General features: G+C 44.4%; 1 long non-coding RNA gene across 1 annotated transcript in view; it reads right to left on the reverse strand.

Annotated features, from left to right (window-relative positions):
• Positions 1-2,965: 2,965 nt before the first annotated feature.
• LOC141092216 (uncharacterized) overlaps positions 2,966-18,227 on the reverse strand; it is a 73,493-nt gene continuing 58,231 nt past the window's right edge. The window contains exon 3 of the long non-coding RNA XR_012232709.1: positions 2,966-3,645. This is a non-coding gene — a long non-coding RNA (uncharacterized lncRNA). The remainder of the gene's footprint in view (positions 3,646-18,227) is intronic.

Raw genomic sequence — 18,227 nt, forward strand, 5'->3', positions numbered from 1 at the left:
CCACACTGACCCAGATCCAAACATGGATCATGACATTATATTAGTGTCTTCTTATGTATCAGAGGGGTGTTTAGACAACCCCGGAACCCTTATATACCTTTATAGCTGTCCATCAGGTACAGAAGTGCCACATTCCAATCACATACCTCCCAACTTTTGAAGAAGGGAAAGAGGGACAAAGGCTGTGGTGCGTGCAGTGTGCTGTGGCAAATTTTAGGCCATGCCCCAACGACACCCATTTCACAACTAGTCACACCCATGTCCACACCAACCGCACCCATTTAGCACTGCTGATCACACTGACTGTTACTGAGGGTACAGTGGCTGGCATTATGGGCACTGTAGCTGGTACTGTGGACACACTGATGGGTACTGAGGAAAAGAAAGAAAGAACAGAGAGAGAGAAAAAAGTAAATGGAGAGAAAGAAAGAAAGAAAGAAAGAAAGAAAGGAGAGAGAAAGAAAGAACAGAGAGAAAAAGAAAGAATGAACAGAGAGAGAAAGAAGAAAGAACAGAGAGAGAGAAAGAGGGGAAAGAAAGAACAGAGAGATAAAGAGAAAGGAAGAATAGAGAGAAAAAGAGGGGAAAGAAAGAAAGAACAGAGAGCGAAAGAATGAACAAAGAGAGAAAGAAAGCTGAAAGAAAGAAAGAACAGAAAGAAAGGAAGAAAGAAAGAGGGGAAAGAAAGAACAGAGAAAGAAAGAACAGAGAGAAAGAAAGAGAAAGAAAGATCAGAGAGAAAAAGAAAGAAAAGAGAGATAAAGAAGAAAGAACAGAGAGAGAAAGAAAGAGTGGAAAGAAAGAACAAAGAATGAAAGAAAGAACAGAGAGAGAGAAAGAAAGGGGAAAGAAAGAACAGAGAGAAAGAAAGAGTGGAAAGAAAAGAGAGAGAAAGAAAGAAAGAACAGAGAGAGAGAGAAAGAAAGGGGAAAGATGGAAAGAACAGAGAAAAAGAAAGAAAGAACAGAGAGAGAATGACAGAGGAGACAGAAAAAAGAACAGAGAGAGAGAGAAAAAAGAAAGCGGGGAAAGAAGGAAAAAGACAGAGACAGAAAGAAAGAAAGAGGGGAAAGAAAAAAAAGAAAGAAAGAAAGAACAGAGAGAGAGAGAAAGAAAAACAGAGAGAGAATGAAAGAGGGGACAGAAAAAAAGAACAGAGAGATAAAGAAAGAGGGGAAAGAAAGAAAGAACAAAGAGACAGAAAGAAAGAGGGGAACGAAAGAAAGAAAGAGGGTAAAAAAGAACAGAGAGAGAACAGATAGAAAGAAAGAAAGAAAGAACAAAGAGAGAAAGAAAGAACAGAGAGAGAGAAAGAGGGGAAAGAAAGAAAGAACAGTGAGCGAAAGAAAGAACAGAGAGAGAAAGAAAGGTGAAAGAAAGAAAGAACAGAGAAAGAAAGAAAGAGGAGAAAGAAAAAAGAAAGAACAGAGAGAGAGAATGAAAGAACAGAGACACAGAAAGAAAGAGGGGAAGAAAGAAAAAGATAAAAAGAAAGAGAAAGAAAGAACAGAGAGAGAAAGAAAGAGGGGACAGAAAATAAGAACGGAGAGAGAAAGAAAGAGGGGAAAGAAAGAATAGACAGAGAGAAAGAAAGAAGGGAAAGAAAGAAAGAACACACACGAGGCTCCACTCCGCACACCCTATACACACACGGCTCCACTCCGCACACCCCATACACACGCGGCTCCGCTCTATACACCTCATACCCACACGGCTCTGCTGCATTCACCCTGTAAAGCCCTCCTGACCCAACACATAAACTTCCCCTCATCCAGCACATGACAACAAGCACAGCAGTGTCCTGCAGAGCAGACACTGAGGCCCCTGATCATGTGACCACTGACTCCTCCCCTCCTGTGACCTCATCACGGGTCCTGTGCGCACAGAGCAGCCCTGCAATGTCATTGCTGTCTGTGAGGGGCTGCGGTGGATCTCTCCGAGAGGGCAAGGTTGGGGTGCATGGGGGGGCATGCGGTTTATCTTAGTGCAGTGCGGGAAAAATTACTCCCGGATGGGACAGCGGGTGGGTGGGGTTCAAAATCGGAACTGTTCCGCTAAAATTGGGACGGTTGGGAGGTATGCCGGGTGGGGGAGGGTCAAAATCGGGGCTGTCCCGCTAAAATCGGGACGGTTGGGAGGTAGGCTATCAGTACCCAACTTTCCCAAACTTCTGAATGTAAGTAACTTTGTTATGCGTCTGTACAAAATGATTTTGAATTTTTTTTGCCTTTTATGGCCTATTAGGACCCATAGTTAACCTTGGGCGTGTTCTGCCGTGCCACGTCTATCATGGTCCCTAACGGAGGGATTTTAGGAGTTTTGCCCATTACAATCCATGGTGACTAAAACCGCAAGAGGTTGAAACGCTTTGGTTGTTATGGGGACCCCATCCTTCCTTTCCTTTGTATTTTTGATACATAAATTTAATATGTCTTGAATAAAAGAATTGATTTTATTGGATTACACGCTGGGGATTTTTTTTCCCCTCTTCCATTTTTCATTGTGAACCACGCCTCTAATCAAGGTAGCTCAGTGCGTGCTCAATCAGAGAAACCTGCAGAAGATTGGTGAGCAGACTTTTTTCCTTTTCCCCTTTACCCGTGCTATTGACATTACAATCCTTGGAGCGCTCCTAACGTCATAGGGGCAATAATATTTTCTGTCTTGTCTCAGTGATATTACCAAGAAATTGCAGCAGAGCAAACGGTTCAAGGAAGTGTTGACATGGGGACATTGTTGCAGGCCTTTTTCCATAAGAGACCCCATAACTGTAAATTCTGATACAGGAATAAGAAAGCTATTCTTTTTCAATTTTAGATTCCATGAACACAAAGAGTTGTCATGGGGACACTGCTACAGCAAGTCCTTCCACACTGGAGGCCTTTATCTGTGAAAGTCAGAGAACTAAACAAAATCAATGTTTTTGTGGAAGTTATAGCTTCTAGGGCACAGGGTCAGGAAGAGTTGTCATAGGAACCTGTATAAAAGCTTTTCTAAAAATGTGATTCTTATAATGAAATGAAAGGTTTAAACACCGTTATCAATGGTGGAAATATCATCTATAGGCGCTGGGGCACATGAAGTGTGATCATGGGGACTCAAACTTTTTTGAAATAAGGTTTTAATTGTATTACAGCAAAACATTTATTGGGACATCAAATGGATATCAAAAACATCAAAAAGCCAAGGACCACTGAGCAGAAGCATGTAAGTACAGGGTCTCCTATAATTCCAAGGACAGCATTAATTGAGGTACTTTCCTAATAGCCCCCTGCATTGGTAGCCTCCATGCATGAGCAGTTAGACTATCAGAAGGTGAGAGTTTTTCACAAGGGCCCCTGAATAAGTGGGGTCCTAAATTGGGATAGGGTTGATGTAGCAGGAGGGATCACAGAATTGTTTCCTCTCGTCCTCCTCTGGGCGCCTACAACATGGCGGCTGCACTGTGGATTTACAATGTGTCACATTGTAGAAATGTTACGTTGTATCAAGATACAAGACACTGCAGTGATGCTTCCCAGCACTGGATGTCAGTGTCGGCTCAGGATTCAGGGTCCATTTCCACAATTACTAAGAAAAGAGCTTCAAATGAATAATTCATCTCATCTCTATTCTTCTACTGGAAAATTGATTGAAGGTCCTAAACTGTGAGCGAGAATGAAAAATGATTATATGGCAATATTGATATTATTAAATATTAATATTGATAATATTTAGAACCTCGATAACGAGCATGATATCACGATGACGTGTACTGGGATATTGGGTCCATTATTGACTATGCTGCCAAAAAATTGATCCATGATTACCTTCCTTTACAGGACTGTCCTCTGAACCTATGGCGACCCTTATGTGAACATCTAGTTCTCATCCAGAGTAAGAATATTCTCATAGCGTGTATCCAACCTTGGAAGTTAGTCATCTATATGAGCTCCGTACTGTACGACTTGTTATCAACCAAACATTTGTTAATGGATCTCACCAATTTGAAATGATCTGCCATCAATTTGGTAATAACAGAACTTCTTCGGACAAGTTGTACCTTTGCTTGTCCAAGCCATTGCCACTGTTCTACAGTAAAAACGTGAACCAGTCTATGATTTTAGTGGACATAGAGTTGGTGGGATTTTCTACTCTTAGATTTTGGTGGATCTTTAAGTTTTTAATTTTGATTGTTAGGTCATTCAAGTTTGGACTTCGCATACATGGAGTTGGTTGGATCATCTAGATTTAGATTTTGGTGGACATGGAGTTCACAGGATCACTAAGTCTTGAATGTTGGTGGATATCGAGATGGGAAAATATTGTGTTGGATTTTGGTTTACATTAAGTTGGCAGGATCATCTAATCTTTGATTTTGGTGAACATGGAGATGAAACAATTATGTTATGGATTTTAGTCAACATCCAGTTGACAGGATCATCTAGTCTTGGATTGTGGGGAGCATGGAGCTAGAGGGATCCTATAGTTTTGTATTTTCCTGTACATGGAGTTGGTGAGAATGTTCTGATCTTTGATTTTGCTGTACATTGTGTTGGTAAGATCTTCAAGTTGTTTTAAAATTTTAGTTGACATGGAGTTTGAGATCTTATAATCTTGATATTTTGCTGGATTTAAAGCACATGGATCTTTTAGTCTTGGATTTTAGCGAATATGAAATTGGGGGAATCTTCTAATTTAAGATTTTGTGGTGTCAGAATCTTCTAATTTTGCCTTTGGGGATCCTTTAATGTTGGATTTTGGCTGACCTAAAGTTGAGTGCACCTCCTAGTGTAGAAGTTTGGTGCTCATGGGGTTGGTCGGATCATCAAGGTGTGGATTTTAATATAGACAATGAGTCGAGATTATCTTTAACCTGTATCTAAAATTGATATTTGAAACAGCACACAATTTTAGTACCTTCATCTCCAGAAGTGATGTGGCCATAGATTGAAATTCTTTCAAAAGACTTGGTAGCCCATCATCACATTGGTGGCCTCTTCCTTACCTCCATACAAATGCTGTCTCTATGCCTAAACCTATTTCATTATTCCAGAAAATATATTCAGGAATGTTGAAGCCAACATTTCTTGAACCATTTCCAAAAATAGGTCTAATTGCCGTCACACATAAATACCTCCGTCTATCATCTCCAGTCTTACTAGGGTTCCAACTTCCCAGTCCCCTATAGCAAAGGTATCATTACTGAGTTTAGTAATGCACACTAATTATGTTGTCTTTTATGTGTTTGCATCACCATGGGCTTCTTGTGCTGCATAATCTGCTGGAAGGAGCCTTTTAATGAAATGCCGAACATTTGCTCACGCATATGGAAGATTTTTTGGCTTTCGTTTTGTAGACACAAAGACTGCAGGCATCAACAGCAGCCCCAAAGCCAAAATCTGTGAAATCTGTGTTCATGGAAGATAAAAATTTCTGGAGGACCCAAGTATCCAGGATCTCGGTAAATGACAGCTATAATTAGCAGTGCGGATAAGCCTATTTGTTGCTAAATGTATCATGTCCCAGCGGCTACGCTGCAGCGGCAAGGTAATGCGGGTCCTGACTGTCTGCAGATGCTACATTTGTCTAACTACAGGAAAAGCGGACTTCCAGCTGTTCATTATATCACTGTGATTATTATCAGCATTAACACATATTTGCCAATCGGCATGGCAGAAGTTGTAACTCCGCAGACGAGCCGGCACAAGAATAATCATTAGCTGGAACGCGTCATCTTCCTGCCTCTATTCACTCAATGTGGCATCATCTTATACTTAAAGGGACAGAAAAGTAGCAGAAGTCACAGCTGTGCTACACAGCCAGCACCTGCATCTAACAGCAGCGACTGGAGCCAGCTCTCATTGCTGCTGTTTTGCCCCTAAAATACATCTGACAATTATTGATTGCAGGTTCGAGTTCCCGTAGGCCTTAAAAAAATAAAGTGAAAAGTCAAATTATTTAGAAAAAAAACATTTAAATAACTTTTTTTTTCTCCTATTAAAAGTGAAGAGACAAAAAATGTGGTTTGGATGCATCTACAAAGGTTGGAGTCATCAAAATATACAATTTTAAATAAATTCTGCATATATGAAAAAATAAACGAAAAAATAAATACAACTCCATAGTTACAGTACACTCCCCTTCTCACAAAAAAAAAAAAGATAAAAAGTGATCTTGGTGTGTACCCTATAAATGATACCACTAAAAACAACTGATCATGTATTGATGGAAAAAGAATGTTATTGATCTCATAAAATGGCAACAAATTATATATACAATTTGGCCTATTATTCTTATCATTTCTATGGTGTTATCGTCCTTCTGTAAAGCTGGAAATAACACAATTTATTACCGTGCCAACACAGACCACCCTCTGACATAGACTGCAAGGGGGAGCCCAGTATCACACAGGATAGGATTAGATACACGGCTCAGCAGCCAGTATCACACAGGATAGGATTAGATACATAGCTCAGCAGTCAGTATAACACAGGATAGGAATAGACACACAGCTCAGCATACAGTATCACACAGGATAGGATTAGATACATAGCTCAGCAGTCAGTATCACACAGGATAGGAATAGATACATAGCTCAGCAGTCAGTATCACACAGGATAGGAATAGATACACGGCACAGCAGTCAGTATCACACAGGATAGTATTAGATACACGGCTCAGCAGTCAGTATCACACAGGATAGGAATAGATACACGGCTCAGCAGTCAGTATCACACAGAATAGTATTAGATACACGGCTCAGCAGACAGTATCACACAGAATAGGATTAGATACACAGCTCAGCAGTCAGTATCACACAGGATAGGATTAGATACACGGCCCAGCAGTCAGTATGACACAGGATAGAATTAGATACACGGCTCAGCAGACAGTATCACACAGAATAGGATTAGATACACAGCTCAGCAGTCAGTATCACACAGGATAGGATTAGATACATAGCTCAGCAGTCAGTATCACACAGGATAGGAATAGATACACTGCTCAGCAGTCAGTATTACACAGAATAGTATTAGATACACGGCTCAGCAGACAGTATCACACAGAATAGGATTAGATACACAGCTCAGCAGTCAGTATCACACAGGATAGGATTAGATACACGGCTCAGCAGTCAGTATGACACAGGATAGAATTAGATACACGGCTGAGCAGTCAGTAACACACATGATAGGATTAGGTACATAGCTCAGCAGTCAGTATCACACAGGATAGTGTTAGATACATGGCTCAGCAGATGGTATCACACAGGATAGGATTAGATACACTGCTCAGCAGTCAGTATCACACAGGATAGGATTAGATACACAGCTCAGCAGTCAGTATCACACAGGATAGGATTAGATACACGGCTCAGCAGTCAGTATCACACAGGATAGGATTAGATACATAGCTCAGCAGTCAGTATAACACAGGATAGGAATAGATACATAGCTCAGCAGTCAGTATCACACAGGATAGGATTAGATACACAGCTCAGCAGTCAGTATCACACAGGATAGGAATAGATACACGGCTCAGCAGACAGTATCACACAGGATAGGATTAGATACACAGCTCAGCAGTCAGTATTACACAGAATAGGATTAGATACATGGCTCAGCAGACAGTATCACACAGAATAGGATTAGATACACAGCTCAGCAGTCAGTATCACACAGGATAGGATTAGATACACGGCTCAGCAGTCAGTATGACACAGGATAGAATTAGATACACGGCTGAGCAGTCAGTAACACACATGATAGGATAAGGTACATGACTCAGCAGTCAGTATCACACAGGATAGTGTTAGATACATGGCTCAGCAGATGGTATCACACAGGATAGGATTAGATACACTGCTCAGCAGTCAGTATCACACAGGATAGGATTAGATACACAGCTCAGCAGTCAGTATCACACAGGATAGGAATAGATACACAGCTCAGCAGACAGCATCACACAGTATAGGATTAGATACACAGCTCAGCACACAGTATCACACAGAATAGTATTAGATACACGGCTCAACAGAGAGTATCACACAGAATAGGATTAGATACTCGGCTCTGCAGTCAGTATCACACAGGATAGGATTAGATACATGGCTGAGCAGTCAGTAACACACATGATAGGATTCGGTACACGGCTCAGCAGTCAGTATCACACAGGATAGGGTTAGATACACGGCTCAGCAGACGGTATCACACAGGATAGGATTAGATACACGGCTGAGCAGTTAGTAACACACGATAAGATTAGATACACAGCTCAGCAGAAAGTACCACACAGGAGAGGATTAGGTACACAGCTCAGCAGACATTATCACACAGGATAGGATTAGATACACAGCTCAGCAGTCAGTATCACACAGGAGAGGATTAGATACACAGCTCAGCAGATGGTATCACGCAGGATAGGGTTAGATACACAGCTCAGAAACAAGATGTGCCTGAGGAGAGGACATTTTCATTCCAAGAATTCCACTCATTCCATCTGATTTGTTTTTTGATTTTAAACCCCTCCAGTTTCCAGTTCAACTGCTATTTGCAACATCCATTAACAATGCTCAGGGACAGTCCTTGAAAGTAGTAGGGATCGATTTGCAATCTCCATGCTTTTCTCATGGTTAACTTTACTTGGTCTGTTCAAGAGTTGGAACTGCCAAAATCTGTTCATCTTTGCACGGAAAGGAAAAACCAAAAATCTTGAATGCGTTTAAAATAAAATACTATCAATACTTGGGCAATCATTTAGTTAATTTGTGTTGCAAATCTGTAGAGTTGAATATATGATGTGAAATGTTTTTATGTGCAATATAATCATTATAATTTGTTATAACTAACCACAGTTGGTTACTATGCCCAGGCAACACCGGGCTCTTCAGCTAGTAACATATAAAACTTTATGTTGCTAGGTCATATTTACTGCATAATGAAGACCATAAAGACAAAGCCTCATAAAAGATGGCGGAATTGCAAATTTTTCAACATTTTACCCAAATAGGATTTTTTCCCTTTTTTTCCGCACAAAATCAATCCTATTAATGTAGGGGTGGCAGCGAGGGCGACAGGGCCCAGGCAAATTAGGTGGTGGTGCTGCTGCTGATGTTGATAGGCGGGGAAGGTGTGCTGTGCTTAGGTGGTGCTGATCCAACAGGCTGGGGGGGGTGACCCACCTCTTGACACAGACTGGATACTGAGACAGGAAAGTGTATTCAACAGGTCCATATTTTATTCACCAACTCCATTAACAACCTCCACAGACCATGACAGGACTTTTGGGAATTGCTTCTCACACAGACCCGGGTACCTTTACTTGTTCTGTGTGTCACTGTCATGGTGTCCCCTGTGGTTCTCTTCGCTGTGGCTGCCCTAGGCACCTTCACCACAGCGCTTCACCACCCAGAGTACACCGTTGTCCTCACCCTCAGGGTGTCACTGTCTGCTGCCACCATCTATTGGATCACCCCGTGTGACCGTCTTCACTGTCAGGCTCTCTCTGAGGGCTCTCTGCTGCCTCTCTCCTAACAGCAGACCCTCCTTTCTTGTGAGCTCCCCTGGCTGACTGAAGCTTCTAGAAGCTTACCTCAGTCTTTATACTCACAGCCAAGGTAGCCCCGCCCACTGTCACCTGACAGTCACCTCTGACCAATGAGAGTGACCTCGACCTCTGGCAGTTACATAACCTCTCTCATGGCAGTTATATGCCTACCCTTTACAAGCTCCCCACTGCCCTCTAATGGTCACTCTCAATATGGCACCCTCTTTTTTGATCTGAGTGCCTCTGTAAGGTCAACCTCCCCACATTCCCTTCCTTTAACCATTGTCATCCTCGACAATCTCGTCCTGGGGTGAAAGTGGTGTCAGAGACCTGGCACTGTCATGGTCGGCGTCTGGGTCACACAGACCCTCGGTCACACAGACTCCTGGTCACACAGACCCTTGGTCACACAGACCCCTTTGTCACACAGACTCCTGGCCACACAGACCCTTGGTCACACAGACCCCTTTGTCACACAGACTCCTGGTCACACAGACCCTTGGTCACACAGACCCCTTCGTCACACAGACTCCTGGTCACACAGACCCCTTACACATGTACCCGGTCTGTCTGTCCCCTTCTTGTCCCATCGTCCTTTCAACCTGGAAAAGTCGTGGTCATCATACTCTTTATACCCGGGACCTGTTGAACATACATTTTCTTTTTACAATAAATAACACTTTAACATTTCAAATGCACTACACACTTTTCATATTTGTTGCAATATGTTTTTATCAAAACAGAGCTCTTTTTTTTTTAAACACAACATACTAAAAGCATGTCAACAGATGAGGCCAGGGGTGCCCCCCTTCCTTTAAATAGAACACTCTCATTAGGCATCCCTGATGCACCAGGAGGATATGTTTCCTACGGGAACGCGGAACAGTCCCCTCATTTTGCAATGGTGCACTACAGTCCTGGCAGTTCAATGTAGTAGGTGCTCCGGGCCACTTCCTGGTGGCTGATGTCTCACCATAACAGAGTGACTCCACAGCCGTGGAGTCTCTGGGATGCCAAAAATACCTCTGGGCCTCGAGTGTCCCTGATGCCCAAGACCCAGGAGTCCTTGTCCTTTTATGGAGGCTTGTAGCCCTCAGGGTAGGCGGTGACAGCTACCGCGTAATAGCCGTGGGGGCAATACTCCTTGTAGTAGGAGACTAAATTTCCCGGTTGAGGAACCCGGCCGTGTATGATGGAGGCCACGATGAGATAAACTTTGTAGCCGGTGTTGTCTCTAATAAAGCCATAGACCTTGTCAGTGTCCATTGTTGTGAGATCATTCTCCCCTTCACCTTTGATGTCTGATGAACTCCCTCTGCTGGTGAATAGAGGTAGTGAAATTGATTGGGATGGGAAGAACCTGTCATCTGAACAGGCAGAGTGTAATTGGACATCTGGAATTTCTGAGTGGATATAAGGCAGCCGACGCCCTGAAGGGCTGCTGGTGATCCTTTCTGCTCTGAGCTCTTGCATCCAGTTTAGTTCCTGTCTACTAAAAGCTAAGTTTTTGCCCTGCTATTATTCCATGAGATTTTGTCTGGTTTCCTTAGTGTTTGTATTCAGCCAATCCTGGTTGGGCCTTGCTGAATTCCATTTTTGTCTCTGATCAGTTGATCTCTTTGCTCTGTTTTCAGAATATACCTCAGTGCTGATATAGTGATTTTGAAGTCTAGCGACTTCAGGGCCTTTTTCCCTATCAGACGGTTGGGACATTTTTGGTAGGGTTTTTTGCGGATTGCAGCCAGCATCTTTTCTGTCCTGTCCTATCTAGTTAATTGGGCCCCATCGTTGGCTCAGCCTGTCTTCCTGTCTGTGTTTGTGTTTTCATCTGTGTTTCACCGACAATACATGTTGGGGGCTGTCTATTGCTTTGGGGTCTGCTCTGGGGCAGTTTAGATTTCCCCTTTCCTTCTTTAGGCTTATGTAGTTCTCCGGCTGTGATGAGGGGTCTAGGGCACCGTAGGAACCCCCCACGGCTACTGTTAGTTGTGGTGTATAGGATCAGGGGTCTGAAATCTGACAGCTACCAACCTCTCCGGTTTTCTGGACTTAGCTTGTATTTTGTTTTCTCCTCTTCCGGTGACTCATTCATAACAGAATCACCAGCCATACCGCAGATTCTAGGGTACTCAATAGCAAGAAAGAATTGTAAAAAAAAAAAAAAAAGTGTCAGAATTTTTTTTTTTCTTTTGTGTATATTTTTTCCTCTATTTCTCTGAGGCCGTAGGGGGAATTTTTTCTCAATTGAGATTAAGCAATTGTCTGATCGTGTGGAGCAGCTTACTGCTGAAGTGCGGGGAATTTCCGCCTATCTTGCTCATTCACATGCTGCTGAACCAAAGATCCATACTCCTGATGTGTTTTTTGGGGATCGGTCTAAATTTCTGAATTTTAAGAATAATTGTAAATTATTTTTTGCCTTGAAGCCTAACTCATCGGGGAGCTCCGCGCAGCAGGTTAAAATTGTCATCTCTTTGCTGCACGGCGATCCCCAGGATTGGGCGTTTTCTTTGAAACCTGATGATTCTATTCTGACTGATGTGAATGCATTTTTTTAGGCCTTGGGGTTGTTGTATGATGAACCTAATGCTATTGATCAGGCTGAAAAAGCCCTGTTGGCATTGAGCCAGGGTCAGGATTCTGCAGAGTTGTACTGTCAAAAATTCTGAAAGTGGGCGGTCCTTACTACCTGGAATGATGGTGCCTTGGCAGCTCTCTTTCAGAAGGGTTTGTCAGAAACCGTAAAAGATACTATGGCGGGATTTCCTGTTCCCTCTGGTCTTGACGATTCTATGTCATTAGCCATTCAGGTTGATCGGCGTTTGCGTGAACGCAAAACTGCACGAGAGGTGTTGCCACCTGTTGAACAAATGTCTGAACCTATGCAATGTGATAGAGTTTTGTCTAGGGCGCAACGTCAGGAGATCAGAAGGCGTAATAAGCTGTGTTTTTTCTGTGGAGATGCCTCTCATATTATTTCTGTCTGCCCTAAGCGAGAGAAACGTTTTGCACACACATTTGCTGTGGGTGGTGTTCAACCTAAGTTTCTTCTGGCAATTACTCTGATCTGCTCCCTGTCCACATTTTCCGCTAAGGCTTTTTTTATTGATTCGGGAGCAGCTCTGAACCTGATGGACTTGGATTTTGCTAAACGTTGTGGGTTTCCTATGACACCTCTGCGGACGCCTATCCCTTTGAAGGGTATTGATGCTACTCCTCTGGCGAAGAATAAACCTGAGTTTTGGACCCAGGTGGTAATGCGGGTCGCCCCAGACCATCAAGAAAATTGCAGATTTTTGGTGTTGCATAATTTGCATGATACCATCGTTCTGGGGTTTCCCTGGTTGCAAATCCATAATCCAGATTTGGATTGGAAATCTGTGTCTGTGGTGAGTTGGGGTTGTCGGTGTGCCCATAGTGGCGCTCCTATTTTCTCCACCTCTCCCCAGTCGCATGATGTTCCTGATTATTTGGCTGATTTTTATGATGTATTTAGTGAGAATGAGTCTGCATCTTTGCCTCCTCATAGGAGTTATGACTGTGCAATTGAGCTGAGCCCTGGGTGTAAATTTCCCAAGGGTCGACTTTTCAATTTATCTGTACCCGAGCACGAGGCTATGCGATCCTATATTAAGGAGTCGTTGGAGACGGGTCATATTAGACCATCCTCTTCACCCTTAGGTGCTGTTTTTTTTTTTGTGGCCAAGAAAGATGGTTCAGTAAGGCCTTGTATTGACTATCATTCCCTCAACTGTTAAATATCAGTATCCGTTACCCCTGATTTCTGATATATTCTCCAGAGTTAAAGGTGCTAGCTGGTTTACCAAGCTTGACCTCAGGGGGGCGTATAATCTTATTCGCATTAAGCAGGGGGATGAATAGAAGACGGCATTTAATACTCCGGAGGGACATTTTGAGTACCTGGTGATGCCTCTTGGGCTCACTAATGCCCCTTCTGTCTTCCAGTGCTTCATGAATGATATTTTCCGAGACTTTGTGGATAAATTTTTGATCATCTATCTGGATGATATTTTGATCTTTTCCAAGGATTGGGACTCTCATGTGGAACATGTTCGGACTGTGTTCCGGATTTTGAGGGAGAATTCCCTGTATGTCAAGGGATCGAAATGCCTTTTTGGTGTACAGAGGATTTCATTTTTGGGATTTATTTTGTCTCCGTCAACTATTGAAATGGACCCGGCCAAGGTACAGGCCATTTATGATTGGGTTCAGCCCACTTCTTTGAAGGCCCTCCAGAAGTTTTTGGGTTTTGCTAATTTTTATCGTAAATTTATAGCTTATTTTTCTGGTATTGCCAAACCATTGACTGATTTGACTAAGAAGGGGGCTGATGTGCTGAATTGGTCTCCGGAGGCTGTTTCTTCCTTTCAGAAGCTGAAGCGAAGGTTCACTTCTGCTCCGGTTTTGCGACAACCTGATATCTCACTCCCGTTTCAGGTAGAGGTGGACGCTTCTGAGATTGGTGCAGGAGTTATTTTGTTCCAAAAAGATCCTGTAACATCCAAAATGAATCCCTGTGCTTTCTTTTCCCGAAAGTTCTCCCCATCCGAACGTAACTATTAGAGTTGAGCGAAACGGGTCGAAAAAATTCAAAAGTCGCCGACTTTTGGCAAAGTCGGGTTTCATGAAACGAAACCCGACCCTAGGATGAGGTCGGCCACGAGGTCGGCGACTTACGCGCCAAAGTCGCGTTTCAAAAGTTTGTTTTGCGCTCTTTTTCAGCCAATCAGGATCCACGGACACTGTGGGCAACGTGATGACCTAGGCACGGGTCACCACCATCTTTCAGAAGGGCATGCAAGTGATTGGCTTGCTTTGGTGGGCGTCACAGGGGGTATAAAAGGGCGTGCACGCCGACCGCCATCTTACTTCTGCCGATCTTAGTATAGGGAGAGGTTGCTGCTGATTCTGTAGGGAGAGCGTTAGGCAGGGAAGAAGACAAAAAAACTGCTTCTGATGCTAGCGATTTGGCCTGCACAACACACAAGTCACTGTGTGTGCAGTACAAGGGGAGGCTATATTGTGGTGTATCAGTGGTGTTGGTTGTTGGGCTGCCTTTTAAGGCTTCCTGACACGCTGGCATTGCTGTTTACCCACTGCTCCGCAAACTGCTTTTTTAAAAGCAATCCAATCTCCCTTATCCTCTAGTCACTTTTGTCACAGCTGTGCCATCGAGCGTGTCACATAGCGCTCAGATATCAGTGGGCCTCACACAATCCACAAGTGTCCAGTGTCCAAAAGTGTGCGCAGAGATTCAAAATCTCCATTATCCTCTCGTCACTTTGGTCACAGGCAGCTGTGCCATCGAGCCTGTCACATAGCGCTCAGATATCAGTGGGCCTCACACAATCCACAAGTGTCCAGTGTCCAAAAGTGTGCGCAGAGATTCAAAATCTCCATTATCCTCTCGTCACTTTGGTCACAGGCAGCTGTGCCATCGAGTGTGTCACATAACACTCAGATATCAGTGGGCCTCACACAATCCACAAGTGTCCAGTGTCCAAAAGTGTGCGCATAGATTCAAAATCTCCATTATCCTCTCGTCACTTTGGTCACAGGCAGCTGTGCCATCGAGCGTGTCACATAGCGCTCAGATATCAGTGGGCCTCACACAATCCACAAGTGTCCAGTGTCCAAAAGTGCGCGCAGAGATTCAAAATCTCCATTATCCTCTCGTCACTTTGGTCACAGGCAGCTGTGCCATCGAGCGTGTCACATAGCGCTCAGATATCAGTGGGCCTCACACAATCCACAAGTGTCCAGTGTCCAAAAGTGTGCGCAGAGATTCAAAATCTCCATTATCCTCTCGTCACATTGGTCACAGGCAGCTGTGCCATCGAGCGTGTCACATAGCGCTCAGATATCAGTGGGCCTCACACAATCCACAAGTGTCCAGTGTCCAAAAGTGTGCGCAGAGATTCAAAATCTCCATTATCCTCTCGTCACTTTGGTCACAGGCAGCTGTGCCATCGAGCGTGTCACATAGCGCTCAGATATCAGTGGGCCTCACACAATCCACAAGTGTCCAGTGTCCAAAAGTGTGCGCAGAGATTCAAAATCTCCATTATCCTCTCGTCACTTTGGTCACAGGCAGCTGTGCCATCGAGCGTGTCACATAGCGCTCAGATATCAGTGGGCCTCACAATCCACAAGTGTCCAGTGTCCAAAAGTGTGCACAGAGATTCAAAATCTCCATTATCCTCTCGTCACTTTGGTCACAGGCAGCTGTGCCATCGAGCGTGTCACATAGCGCTCAGATATCAGTGGGCCTCACACAATCCACAAGTGTCCAGTGTCCAAAAGTGTGCGCAGAGATTCAAAATCTCCATTATCCTCTCATCACTTTGGTCACAGGCAGCTGTGCCATCGAGCGTGTCACATAGTGCTCAGATATCAGTGGGCCTCACACAATCCACAAGTGTCCAGTGTCCAAAAGTGTGCGCAGAGATTCAAAATCTCCATTATCCTCTCGTCACTTTGGTCACAGCTGTGCCATCGAGCCTGTCACATAGCGCTCAGATATCAGTGGGCCTCACACAATCCACAAGTGTCCAGTGTCCAAAAGTGTGCGCAGAGATTCAAAATCTCCATTATCCTCTCGTCACTTTTGTCACAGGCAGCTGTGCCATCGAGCCTGTCACATAGCGCTCAGATATCAGTGGGCCTCACACAATCCACAAGTGTCCAGTGTCCAAAAGTGTGCGCATAGATTCAAAATCTCCATTATCCTCTCGTCACTTTGGTCACAGGCAGCTGTGCCATCGAGCGTGTCACATAGCGCTCAGATATCAGTGGGCCTCACACAATCCACAAGTGTCCAGTGTCCAAAAGTGTGCGCAGAGATTCAAAATCTCCATTATCCTCTCGTCACTTTGGTCACAGGCAGCTGTGCCATCGAGCGTGTCACATAGCGCTCAGATATCAGTGGGCCTCACACAATCCACAAGTGTCCAGTGTCCAAAAGTGTGCGCAGAGATTCAAAATCTCCATTATCCTCTCGTCACTTTGGTCACAGCTGTGCCATCGAGCCTGTCACATAGCGCTCAGATATCAGTGGGCCTCACACAATCCACAAGTGTCCAGTGTCCAAAAGTGTGCGCAGAGATTCAAAATCTCCATTATCCTCTCGTCACTTTTGTCACAGGCAGCTGTGCCATCGAGCCTGTCACATAGCGCTCAGATATCAGTGGGCCTCACACAATCCACAAGTGTCCAGTGTCCAAAAGTGTGCGCAGAGATTCAAAATCTCCATTATCCTCTCGTCACTTTGGTCACAGGCAGCTGTGCCATCGAGTGTGTCACATAGCGCTCAGATATCAGTGGGCCTCACACAATCCACAAGTGTCCAGTGTCCAAAAGTGTGCGCATAGATTCAAAATCTCCATTATCCTCTCGTCACTTTGGTCACAGGCAGCTGTGCCATCGAGCGTGTCACATAGCGCTCAGATATCAGTGGGCCTCACACAATCCACAAGTGTCCAGTGTCCAAAAGTGTGCGCAGAGATTCAAAATCTCCATTATCCTTTCGTCACTTTGGTCACAGCTGTGCCATCGAGCCTGTCACATAGCGCTCAGATATCAGTGGGCCTCACACAATCCACAAGTGTCCAGTGTCCAAAAGTGTGCGCAGAGATTCAAAATCTCCTTTATCCTCTCGTCACTTTTGTCACAGGCAGCTGTGCCATCGAGCCTGTCACATAGCGCTCAGATATCAGTGGGCCTCACACAATCCACAAGTGTCCAGTGTCCAAAAGTGTGCGCAGAGATTCAAAATCTCCATTATCCTCTCGTCACTTTGGTCACAGGCAGCTGTGCCATCGAGTGTGTCACATAACACTCAGATATCAGTGGGCCTCACACAATCCACAAGTGTCCAGTGTCCAAAAGTGTGCGCATAGATTCAAAATCTCCATTATCCTCTCGTCACTTTGGTCACAGGCAGCTGTGCCATCGAGCGTGTCACATAGCGCTCAGATATCAGTGGGCCTCACACAATCCACAAGTGTCCAGTGTCCAAAAGTGTGCGCAGAGATTCAAAATCTCCATTATCCTCTCGTCACTTTGGTCACAGGCAGCTGTGCCATCGAGCGTGTCACATAGCGCTCAGATATCAGTGGGCCTCACACAATCCACAAGTGTCCAGTGTCCAAAAGTGTGCGCAGAGATTCAAAATCTCCATTATCCTCTCGTCACTTTGGTCACAGGCAGCTGTGCCATCGAGCGTGTCACATAGCGCTCAGATATCAGTGGGCCTCACACAATCCACAAGTGTCCAGTGTCCAAAAGTGTGCACAGAGATTCAAAATCTCCATTATCCTCTCGTCACTTTGGTCACAGGCAGCTGTGCCATCGAGCGTGTCACATAGCGCTCAGATATCAGTGGGCCTCACACAATCCACAAGTGTCCAGTGTCCAAAAGTGTGCGCAGAGATTCAAAATCTCCATTATCCTCTCGTCACTTTGGTCACAGGCAGCTGTGCCATCGAGCGTGTCACATAGCGCTCAGATATCAGTGGGCCTCACACAATCCACAAGTGTCCAGTGTCCAAAAGTGTGCGCAGAGATTCAAAATCTCCATTATCCTCTCGTCACTTTTGTCACAGGCAGCTGTGCCATCGAGCGTGTCACATAGCGCTCAGATATCAGTGGGCCTCACACAATCCACAAGTGTCCAGTGT

Source organism: Dendrobates tinctorius, unplaced genomic scaffold (genome assembly GCF_039654945.1).
Source record: "Dendrobates tinctorius isolate UK_male_01 unplaced genomic scaffold, ASM3965494v1 ptg000058l, whole genome shotgun sequence".
Lineage (NCBI taxonomy): Eukaryota > Metazoa > Chordata > Amphibia > Anura > Dendrobatidae > Dendrobates > Dendrobates tinctorius.